The following is a 12,928-nucleotide window of genomic DNA, read 5'->3' on the forward strand; positions in this document are numbered from 1 at the left end:
TTTGAGTGTTAAAAAAATATTGCAGCTACATTTAGCCATAGGTCAACAATAATATAGCTTTACTCAGACCTCAAATTGTCAACAACATCAAAATGCAATTTGAAACAGTGTTGTCAAATGAGCGCTTGCAAAATGGTTACTAATCGGCTGCAATAGTAAGAAACATGTACTGGCATTAGCTTATGTTTTGTTATATAGATAATTTGATGTTATTCTTTGACAGTTCTGTTAAATATGTTCACTACTTTTGTTTTTATGATAGGTGTTCTGTGCGGTTAGAGCTTAGCATATTGTATAGACTCCTGACTATTGTTGAAGTCTACATGTGTCCCTGTAGATGATTGTTGGTTATTTTCAGGTTTCTGTCTCATTGGTGTATATCTAATATCTCTTTTTAAAAATGCCAATAGCTCACACTGCATGAATGTAGCTAACATGTGCTCTTGTGTCTGTACAGGACATATTCATAATACTTCCTTTTCGTTTGAAAATATCAAATTTCTTGTTTACGGATGTAAATTTTTAAAGGGCGTATATATTTTTTCATGCTGTTCAAGTTTGATTGTTTTGATCTGACGTAGGGGAAATACCAAGAATTACAATACATTTATACATTTCAAATGTTCTATAAGTTGCTTTATCATTGAAGTAAAACCTACATCTTCTTTTATCCATCTTTGTCAAGTAAATAAAGACAACAGTAGTACAAGGCTTTGTCATTTTTCCTTTGACTTATGAGTTTGGATATCCCTTTGGTATCTTACACCTCATTTTTCTTATGTCACAAATTAAAGGCAACAGTAATATACCCATGTTCAAATCTCATAAATCCATCAAGAAGATAAAAATCAAGGTAACAAACAAATACTGAGGGAATTGCATGAACTCAAAGAGGAGCATCGACAGGGTAAAGGTCGCCAATTATGCATTCATCAACCATAATGTGAGTCTACACTTAGTCGAAATTTTACAATCGGGAATAGCACACTGTCTGTAAATTTACAGATCATACGACTATTCTTATGACCTAACTCTGTATGGACCTCTTTTACTGGTTAGATTGAAGATTTCTTTTGTAAATAATTCAATGGGCAAAATTGCGCAAACTGTAATTATTAAGATTTGAAAGTCCTGTATTATGATTCCGTGATTACGACGTCGTCAGAACAAAAACTACATCTATTAATTTGTTCTTTAATTAATTCAGGTAAAAGGGTTCCATAAACCTAATTTTCCGCATGGTCAAACATCGAAGTTATCGACAAACAATAAGTGTAATGTGACAACCTGTTTGTTATACCAACAAGTTCATCGACCTACAACTAATAAAGAATCTTAATTTCATGCACAATAAAAACATTAGATTTCAATATTTGATTCATTATTTCGAATCGAGGTTCGGTTTTTGTTTTCTAACCAAAATTTTGTTCACGAAACTTCGACACGTCGGGGTAAATTTATGTCCATTTTTCTTCGAGGGGACTTAGAAATACTCGAGTTAATTGAGTTTCGACACAACCGAGTTCGACACAATTTTTGGGTTTGGCTGTAGTACCAATGGGACATTGAACGTTTATTTACACGTAAACAGTTATCTCCCATAAAACTGTATTTTCTTCCGTTACAGTAATAGAGAACTGTTTGGTTCTAGTTTAAGGTATTTTTTTCTCACACTGTACAGGGCTTCTGTCCTATTCCCGTTTTGAATTTTTCTTTAATTTCCATAATTTTATTATTTTACTTTGTACAAATAAGTTTAGTGAAAGATTGTTAACTCTCTTTTAACCATTCAATTTCAGTTTCAATATTTACAAACTGACAAATTACATACTTGATAACATGGAAAGTTTTGTCAATGTTGTGTACTGGCTTGTCCAATATGTCTTAACAATCATACGTTAGACAAATTTTTTTTTTAAACTTTAAGACTTTAAACATTGGTTGACAATTAGCATGAATAAAGGTGATACATGTATAATTCAGGATATACCTGGTTTCAAAGAAGTTAAACTTTATGTAAAATATTTAGAAAGCTGTGAAAATTACAAAATTTGGTTAAATAGATAAATATTTTGAATTGGTGGTCTGACACCTTTATCAACCATATGTAGCACGGAATGTTGGGAAATATATTAAACTGTTGTATATAGAATAGAACCCTTTATATATTAGAATTACAATAGGTTTTAACAACTTTCTAACTTTGTCAATGAAACAAATACAATTGAAATTGACCCTACTTCTTTCACACTCAGCGGCAGCACAAAAAGAGTATACAGCGTTAAAGTTAATGTTACAGAATGAGTAAGGAAATTCAAGCAAATGTTCCACGCTTTTCAAGGGAATTTAGCACATTATACATTGTGTCTAATGTCAACAGTTGAAGAACGTTTAATGGCCATCAGGTTATCACTGTCTTGCTGAGATACTTTTGATTGGTTTCTGTCGTATTTGTAGCTACACTCACATATCACAAGCGATATAACACTGAAAACCTTTTAAACTTTTCTCAGAACAAATTTAATGAAATTCTATTCAATATTCACAGATCTACAAACTGAGATATTAAAGATGACTTTGGTAAAGCTAATTTGGAAATTAAAACTTAGGTTTCATGCTTTGTATACAATGGAATTATGACATACCTATATTAAGACAGTACAATATAACGGTTGTCGCATGCGTAGCAAGATATGTGTACCTGTTAAAGGCAACTCCAACTTTTGAATGCAATTCCTATAATAAACCTTAGGTATGATATTAGGTTTTTCTCCTAACATTTTCTTCTATATATTTCAATGCGTTCGTGTATTGTATGATATCATATATATATATATACCGTTTAGTGGGTTATTTTCGCGGGTGTAAAATTTCGCGATTTTCATTGAATAAGGTAAAACAAAAATTTGGCGGTTATCATTTTGGTCGATTCAAAACTTTTATACAATACCATTATATGTGCAATTTTAAATTGGGGGAATTTAATTTGGCGATTTTGTTCAAGCAAGCAAAAAAAAAAAGAAAATAATATTCTGTGAAAGTACAGCATAATTTAAATAGGATTATTTTTTTTTATTATTTTGTGTGATAGTTGCTGCCCAAAACATAGTTCAGCGCTCCCGTTATTGTAAAAGAGTAAGAACAAAATTACTCCATTTTTATGCTACCGGGATATACAAAATCTTATTGTATATCCTGCATGTATTCATTACTGATTATTAATATATGCTCAAAATATTCTCCTTTGTGATTATCTTCGAGAGATAATTTGGTGTTATGAAAGTCTGATAGATTTTATAAACCTATGATCGATTTCTGGGTAAACAACATGTGTTTCTGATTTGTTATTCGTCAGGTAAACACTCAAGTACAAAGAGTTGACGAACATCTACAAAATCCACAATGTCAATGATTTCCGGATAAAAATTTGTCTAACGATAATTTTTCAACAGAAGTCCTTCCATCTGTAGTAACGCATAATTTAACAGCAGGATTTTTTTTATAAAAGAAAATAAGAAATGATTTTATTAAGAGTGAACATCAAGAAAACAGTAACTTTACTTAAAATGCAAAATTGCATTCTGCACAGGTGCTGAAACAAAGGTGTCCACATGATTCGTATTCTCTGTTTTAAGAAAATGCCGAGCACTCGAGTTTAAGGGTACGTTATCACCTAAGCGTCATTTTTTGTACACCCTTAATCGATGTGAACATGATAACTTTTGTAACTACAGAAACATCTCTATCCTGAAAACGTACGAAACATTTTGGACATAACACTACTTAAACTAATTTAGAAACCATAGCTGAAAGTTTAGCGACACTTTGATAACGTTAGATTTTGTCAATTTTTATGAACTTCCTATTTTGAAATTGCGTTGGAGTTCGGTACTTTTGTTATACTTTTTTCACATCTTTTAAGGAAGCATGCATTAGGTTATTTCCTTGGTAGATGCAATGGAATTCTGACATATTTCAAGACAGTCTAGGAGGACAGAGAATCGCTGTCGAAAAAAATGAAAAATAACAAAAATACCGAACTCCGAGGAAAATTCAAAACGGAAAGTCCGTAATCAAATGACAAAATCAAAAGCTCATACACATCAAACGAATGGATACCAACTGTCATATTCCCGACTTGGTACAGGCATTTTCTTATGTAGAAAATTGTGGATTAAACCTGGTTTTATAGCTAGCTAAACCTCTCACTTGTATGACAGTCGCATAAAATTTCATTATATTGACAACAATGTGTGAACAAAGCAAACATATATAATAGGTAAAAATGTCGAAAACAGGGGTACAGCAGTCAACAATGTGTTAGAATTGAAGGGAGGAAATGTGTACCTTTTAGGAACATTTAGTTTTATAAAGTTTGAATGTAAATCCTAAAATAAGCCTTTGGTGTTCCTTGACGTGTATGTTTTTCCTCTTCAACTATTTTACAATTTAGTGGCTATAAAATCTTGATTTATTCGAAACACTAAGGATTGTTGACCTCCAGGCAGCGATAGCCTAAATAATTTTAGAAAAATTTATTGGAAATGTTGATTTGTAATGCATCTGAACCCCCTAACTGATTAACCTTTCAACATTTTTGTTGTTGAATTATTCGAAACACTATATAATTATTATTTCTACTTCAGTCGAAACTATCCGAAATTATTGGTTTTATATGCTCTTCCTCATCGTGTAAAGTTTGGCATTTCAACTATTTTAAATCGAGCTCTACTAATTAGTCTTATCTAGACGAAACGCACGTTAGGTATAAGCTTGGTATCTTTGATGAGTTTTACACTTCTATTTAATTGCTATCTGTGTGTCTTGTTCGTTAATTGTCTAGTTTTATGGAGAGCTAATGTACATTGTCTTACTCCAAGGTTGATAAGTTCTTCTAATGTACCCCTCTCAAATTTTAAAATTGTCATAATCTTTTTTTTTGGAGGGGGGGTGAAAAAAATAAAACGAAGATGGAAGTTCTGGGTAAAATGCCATGTTCCGGATATAATTAGTTTGGAAATAATCGTCAGTGCAGTGTATCAATTACCTTTCCAATATGTCATAGTGGACGACCATTTGATTTTCTGCCGACGGTATTTGAATTTTGACATGTTGTTCGACCAACTTTTTTTCTCTTTTGCCCAAAACTGTTTCCTTCATTACAACGAATGATTAGGTGATGAAAGACCGATTAATTTTATATAAATCTATGATCGATGTCTATGTACATACCATGTGTTCCTAATCTAACTTTCAAAAGGTATACGCAAAAGAACAAGAGTTAAAGAGATCACATGTACAGAACATTTGTAGCTTAGAAAACACATAAACAGTAGGAGCTCTCAACAGAACAAGATCCGACCATGTTTTATCTAATCGACTTTCTGTTCAATGTTTGACTCGGAAAATATCATTTTGATTCTATGACTAAATAGAGATGTGGGGGTGTAAGCCAATGAGATAGCAACCCACAACTCTAAAACATTTCGTCAACATAATCATCAGACAATAATATGATATATCCATTACATGCAGTTTATTTAGATTTGACATCAAAAGTATTTTGAGCGCATAAATAAACCCGTTTTATGAGATAAAATGTAAACCTCTATTGTACTTTCCGTGTTGTATCATATATTTTTTTTCCTTTTATAAACATTTTCTGTATTTCAACTGACAAAAAAAGAAGATTTCTTATAACTTGCTTCCTATTCGATCTCCAAAACATACTGATTATGTAATACTGAGACATCACCAAATTCGTTCGTAAACCACCGATAATGTAAATTTTACAATTCTACAATTAAATTTTGTTAGAAATTTATTTGAAGGTAAGATAACTTTTTAGTATCTGTACAATTTGTACTTAACAGATATTAAGTATAAATTAACAAAAATAACTGCCCCCTCTCACCACCCAACAAGTCACTCTTTGACAATTCGGGCCTGTTAAAAATGTTGTCTAGAAAGGGCCAGGGGTTGTTGTGTAATTTATTCATATTGCATTAATTTTTTCATGAATCATGAATAACTTTCATTGTTTAATTTCGTAGACGTTATTTTTTCAGCATGTAATAGTCATATTCCTAAAGATATTTGCTAACTTTGTGTCTATTTAATGCATTTGTATTTAGGACCGAGACCAAAGATTAGTCGTCACTTGAAAGTAATAGACACTAGTGTAGATAGTGTACTTCTTTCCCAATTATTTGTGATTCGACTTCCCAGTATATGTCTTCGTGTTTTATGCATAGAATAAAAGCTAGGTATAAAACATTGTCTGAAACTGAGTCAAAGTCCCCAATGACATGAATTTGCCCATATATTTTTTGTCTATAATTTTTATAAAAGATTTTCCTAAAAGAAGCACGATACACATTGACAATCTTATTAAAGAACGCAGGAGGGTTTTTAGGAGCATTTATTGATATATTGAAATATACTACGAAAGTAATTATTATTTCGAGTCTAATTGAATAAATTAAGGCCATTTTATCACGAGAAAATGAACCGTTCATGATATTAAAGCGCTATTTAAAGCTTGATGTAGTAGCATTCATTATAATTGTTCTAACTTATGTAAAATAGATTAAATTTCAATTAAAGAAGAACCAAAATGTGTCAAAAAAGTTTTGTTTTCGTTATTGATCATTCCTTGATGAAAATAAATAATATATATAATATATTAAAAAACAATATACAAATAAGCTAAATGAGATTTGATAACACCTTGTTTCAACAGAGGTTATATTTCTTAATTTTATTTTCACACAATCTAGTAAATCTATTTCGATTATAATACAATGTGCAACCCTGCTGAATAAAACTTGTTTATTATTTATATAAAATGCTTCACGTTGATACAGTGAGTGAAACAGTACATCAGTACTGACGTATATTGTAAGTAATTTGATCAAAAGCTATACAATGTTTGTTTCACCTGAAGCATATTAAATACAATATCAGATTGTATAAAATATTAGTATTTCTCATCATCCAGGTGTAATGTAATTTATATCCCATGTCTATGATGTACACTTTTAGAAACTGGGAAAGGACTAAAGTGAAATACTAGGCCATTTCTTACTTAGGGTTTTTATTGTTCAGACCATCTGGTATTTAAGCCAATTTGAGTTATCCCAATCACTTGGTGTTTATTCGTCGTCCGTATCCGAAAAAACTGAAACGATTTACACCAAACTTCACTAGATTAAACCTGATTGTGTCTCTATTATTTGTCGTGAATTATAATTCGATCGGCCACCTCATATGGACACCTTGGCTAAAAATAGAATTAAAAAGGGTTAAAATGCAAATAATTGTCTAATATTTGGAAAACCATGAAAGGTATGGAAAATTAAACAGAGGTTTAAATGTTTACCCATGGTAACTTTGCCTTTATCGTAAGACGACTCATCATTTGCATTATTTTCTTTATATTCAGAGCCGACTTTTTACCGGTTCTGGAATTTTTGTTTATTATCTTGTAACGCGCGTCTGGTGTAACAAATCATAAGCTGTGTATCTTTAATGAGTATTTGTAAACAGAAAACCTTTTTTCAACAAAATTGATAAAAAATACAAGATCCATTAATCGACCACGTCTCTGATCCATTAGTCGACCGAGTCCCTGATCCGTTGGTCGGCCGAGTCTCTGATCCATTAGTCGACCGAGTCTCTGATCCATTAATCGACCGAGTCTCTGATCCATTAATCGATCGATTCTTTATGTGAGTAATTGTCATTAAATGAGATTTTTTTTTTACCAATGTGCATTTCTGTCTAAAATCTTATTTTTTTAATAGATAGACAGAAACTGACAGCAGAATAATCAATACAAGGTATAAAAATACCAGTATGACTGAAACCATCCTTTTCTCCTAATATAAGTTTTTGCCCTTAAATGACGATTTTGACCAATTATAGTTTTTCTTCATATCATCATGAAAACTTTTAAAAATATTCAAACACTCTGTACAGCCAAGAGTAAGTACAAGATCTACACACATACCAATATGATTGAAACCCTACATGCAAAAAGTAAAATAACAAAAATACTGAACTCCGGGGAAAATTCAAAACGACAAGTCCGTAATCAAATGGCAAAATCAAAAGCTCAAACATATCAAACGAATGGATAACAACTGTCATATTCCTGACTTGGTACAGGCATTTTCTTATGTAGAAAATGGTGGGTTAAACCTGGTTTTATAGCTAGCTAAACCTCTCACTTGTATGACAGTCGCATAAAATTCCATCATATTGACAACAATTGACTCCTAAAATGAGCTAGTATTCTTAAGTGATGATTTTTGACAAATTATAGCATTTTGCCCTATTTCATGAATGAAAACTATGATAGATAGACAGAAACTGTGAGCAGCAAAATATAATTGTTAATCTTCTCGTCTTAAATTATAATTTAACCACATTTAACATCTTTAGTGCGCATAGATTTAAATTTGTGAACTATATTTCGGCTTATCAACCTATATGGCCACAGTGACTACTTTTATACCATTAAAATTGTCAGACGATACCCTTTTCGAGGTATTGACCTTAAATGAGAATTGTTTTTGAAACTTTAGTGTTTCGGGTGTGAAATTTTAGTATTTCGGGTATGAAATTGAAAGGTCAAGATAGAACGAAGCTGTAAACAGCAACAATGATAAACAAGCAAGTCGATATCTACAAATCAGTTCATTGGTCGTTAATATTTTGATAAATGCTTAGGCAGTTAGGGGAGGACTACTTGTTGTTAGTAGTAATTTTTTAATCTGATTTTTATATTTGTACAAATTTGGAGTGATTTTAGTTTTCAACATCTTTGATTTTCCTAACATTTAGCTTTCAGAATTCTCGATACAGAAAAAAAACACAGTAAAATTAATTTTTTTTGTTTGATTTTGGGACACACGGCATTAAAAAGTTTCATTGATATTTTATTGACTAATATTGTCTGATATAATTGAAATGTTCACTTTGCAAAACGTTATACTGATCATCCAAATAGTGATTGTATGTAGAGATTAACAATCTCCCAAAACGGCACATTGGATTGAACGTCGAAAGCTAATTCAAATTTGACGGAAACTGGTGATTAGAGAACAGGTTTGCATATCATCAGTGGAGTTCAATCAGAATCGATATATAATTGTATATTATAGTAATGATATAACTTGGGATGTAATATAGCCTAATTTTATTAAAATATCCTCGACTTTGAGTAAAGCAGCAAATATAGCGTGATGAAATCAAAATCGAAAAAAAATTCTAACCAAAAAAAGAACGGGACAATATCTTAGTTTGAATATATATCAACGTTTTTCCGTGTTATTTACTATAGTCCTTAAAATTCATTAAAAATGTCAATTGTAGAATATCTGTTTAACATAAGATAGATGAATGATTCAAAAGCAAACTGACTATATACATATATTTAGACCCTTCTACTAAGAAATTTGATTTACACGCACACGTATAAAAATTGCGGTTTTATCCAACGCAATCATAATTTTGAACGTTGTTTTCAATTTAGAATTGTATATATATGTATATATATAAAGTGCCTAGAAAATCACCTAACAATGTTAGAGTATATATATATATATATATATATATACAAGTCTAAATTGAAAACAACGTTCAAACCTATGGTTGCGTTGGATAAAAACCGCAATTTTTATACGTGTGCATGCAAAACAAATTTCTTGGTAGAGGGGTCTAAATACAGCACAAACAACAGTATATATATATATATATAAGTCTAAATTGAAAACAACGTTCAAACCTATGATTGCGTTGGATAAAAACCGCAATTTTTATACGTGTGCATGCAAAACAAATTTCTTGGTAGAGGGGTCTAAATACAGCACAAACAACATTTTCCAAAAGACCAAAAAAGTGAAAAAGTACATTTTAACAAAACGCATTTGACCAACAGGTCGAACAATGGATGTTCTTAAACCCTGCTTACTGCCATTGGCGATTGCCAAATAAACGGATCACAAGATGTAACAAAATGGATCTTTATTATTAATTTAATACCAAACAGAAAACAATAAACTTGCGGAAAAGATGGTATACATATATATATATATATATATATATATATATATATATATATATTTATATATACAAGTCTAAATTGAAAACAACGTTCAAACCTATGATTGCGTTGGATAAAAACCGCAATTTTTATAAGTGTGCATGCAAAACAAATTTCTTGGTACAGGGGTTTAAATACAGCACAAACAACATTTTCCAAAAGACCAAATGAGTGAAAAAGTATATTTTAACAAAACGCATTTGACTAGCAGGTCGAACAACTGATGTTCTTAAACCCTGCTGACTGCCATTGGCGATTGCCAAATAAACGGATCACAAGATGTAACAAAATAGATCTTATTATTAATTTATTACCAAACAGAAAACAATATATATATATATAAACTTTGTCGTATTCTGTCGTCCTACGGGCAGTAACTCTAACATATTTAGAAACCATCCATAAAATGAAAAAACGTTAATATAGAAAACAGACGTTAGTACTAATGGTAAGGGACTGGCAGTTGAATAATTCACTATCATTTATAAGCTTTCCTTGATTACCTAAGCTGTATTTGGCAAACATTTCGGAACTTTTAGTTATTAATGCTCTTCAACTACATACCTTATCTGGGCTTGTAACCTTTTCGATTCGAGTGTCACTGATTATAGTACGGTGACAAGTAAGGTAAATTTGAAAATTTAATGGACCGAAATACCTCACGGCTAATGTTGGTCTTATTTTGAAGATATATATAATACTCTTTGATTAAGGCATGTCGGAGAGTGCCAAAGTGCAGATTTTTGAAAACTGTAGTTAAAGGTCAAAAGGGGGGATTTTAAAAAATTACAATTTTTGGACAATTTGGACAATTTCTCGGTGGTCCCTCATGATAACTGAGGAAAAATTTCTACGGAATCATGCTCTGGGAATGTTGCACAAATTCAGCTTGGCATATGTATATTTGATTGCCAGAGATTAGTGATGTATACCCCCCGCTTCCAACATGTAAGAAGTTGAAATAAAATATCTTTATCTACGGAAATTATCGACAAAAAATATCTATATTTAATACTTAGCTATGCAATAATATATGACAACATATAAAGACATTTTTGGGAAAGTTTTGTTAACATGCCATAAAGAACAAAGGAGAAATAAGTACTGTAAAGTTTACACCCGGTCTATGATTCATTGAAAAAATGATGAAATTAATTATTGATTATTTAAACCCAAAAGAAAGTTAAAACTATAAAAAAACTCTTGATGCATAAATATCGGCATGAACACGATACTATATGAAGTTTTTTTTTATGTAAATATGTCAATCAGTACAAGAGCAATAACATATTGAAAATGTGTGTTCCCCTTTTAATAAAACAACACAAACAATGGAATATATAGCAGACTTGACTAAAACCGATTTGAAAGCACGATATATATAAATATATATATATATAATTCGTCTAAACAACAGCCCAACAATGTAAGATCTGCAAATATTTTGTTCTTCCCTGGCCGGGATTCGACATCATGCTACTGAGATATCGTTGCACCAAATCGCCTTGCACTCTGCCCGAAGCGCTAGACCACTCGACCACCTAGGCTCTGTAAAAATAAAGCTTTCGGTGGCCGGGTATTACCTTTCCTCAGTTTTTATCTAGCGTCGTAACACAGTACATGATATATAAGGCATGAAGATGGAATTGTTACAGATCAGCTGAATTATCTATTGTAAAGGATCCTACAAATTAATGTAAAATGCAGTCACAGAAATAATTATATTACAAGTACGTCTGAACCAGTGACGACTCTACAACAGATTTTATCCATCGGATCACCAGCAGTGATGGTGATACAAGGCTGAAAATACATTCTGTATATATAATTCGTCTAAACAACAGGCCAACAATGTTAGATCTGTAAATTTGCGGAAGCAAATTTTTTGTTCTTCCCTGGCCGGGATTCGAACTCATGCTACTGAGATATCGTGGCACCAAATCGCCTTGCGCTATGCCCGACGCGCTAGACCACTCGACCAGCTAGGCTCTGTAAAAATAAAGCTTTTGGTGGCCGGGATTTACCTTTCCTCGTCAGTTTTTATCTAGAGTCGTAACACAGTACGTGATATATAAGGCATGAATATGGAATTGTTACAGATCAGCTGAATTATCTATTGTAAAGGATCCTACAAATTAATATAAGATGCAGTCACAGAAATAATTATGTTATAAGTACGTCTGAACCAGTGACGACTCTACAACATATTTTATCCATCGGATCACTAGCAGTGATGGTGATACAAGGCTGAAAATACATTCTGTATATTTAATTCGTCTAAACAACAGCCCGACAATGTTAGAGTCCGATGGATAAAATCTGTTGTAGAGTCGTCACTGGTTCAGATGTACTTATATATATATATATATATATATGGGAATTACCAACAAACACGATTCTTAAAGATATTACGCTACAAAGGAAGCTGTCTAGGTATAGCTACACTAACACTAGACATCAATAATGCACGTCCATTTGAAAAGGTAACGGAATACTAAGAAAAAAAATATGTGGATGTCATGGTATGTAATACTTCCGAAATATTCGATACAAAAATATCTCCAGTGGAGAGAGAGAGAGAGAGAGAGAGAGAGAGAGAGAGAGAGAGAGAGAGAGAGAGAGAGAGAGAGTCGGAGGCCACTAGCAGCAGAAAACATGAAATATTGGGCATAGAGATTAATAGTTCAAACATCATCCTTATCGTAGCAATCTTCTAAAACAATCTGATGAGTAAGCTTGTTTCTACAATCACGTCTGCTCTGACAACAACAAATTATAGTGCACGACAAATTCTGTTCGTAGCATACGCAAGATTTGCTA

The sequence above is a fragment of the Mytilus californianus genome, unplaced genomic scaffold (genome assembly GCF_021869535.1).
Source record: "Mytilus californianus isolate M0D057914Y unplaced genomic scaffold, xbMytCali1.0.p SCAF_4, whole genome shotgun sequence".
Lineage (NCBI taxonomy): Eukaryota > Metazoa > Mollusca > Bivalvia > Mytilida > Mytilidae > Mytilus > Mytilus californianus.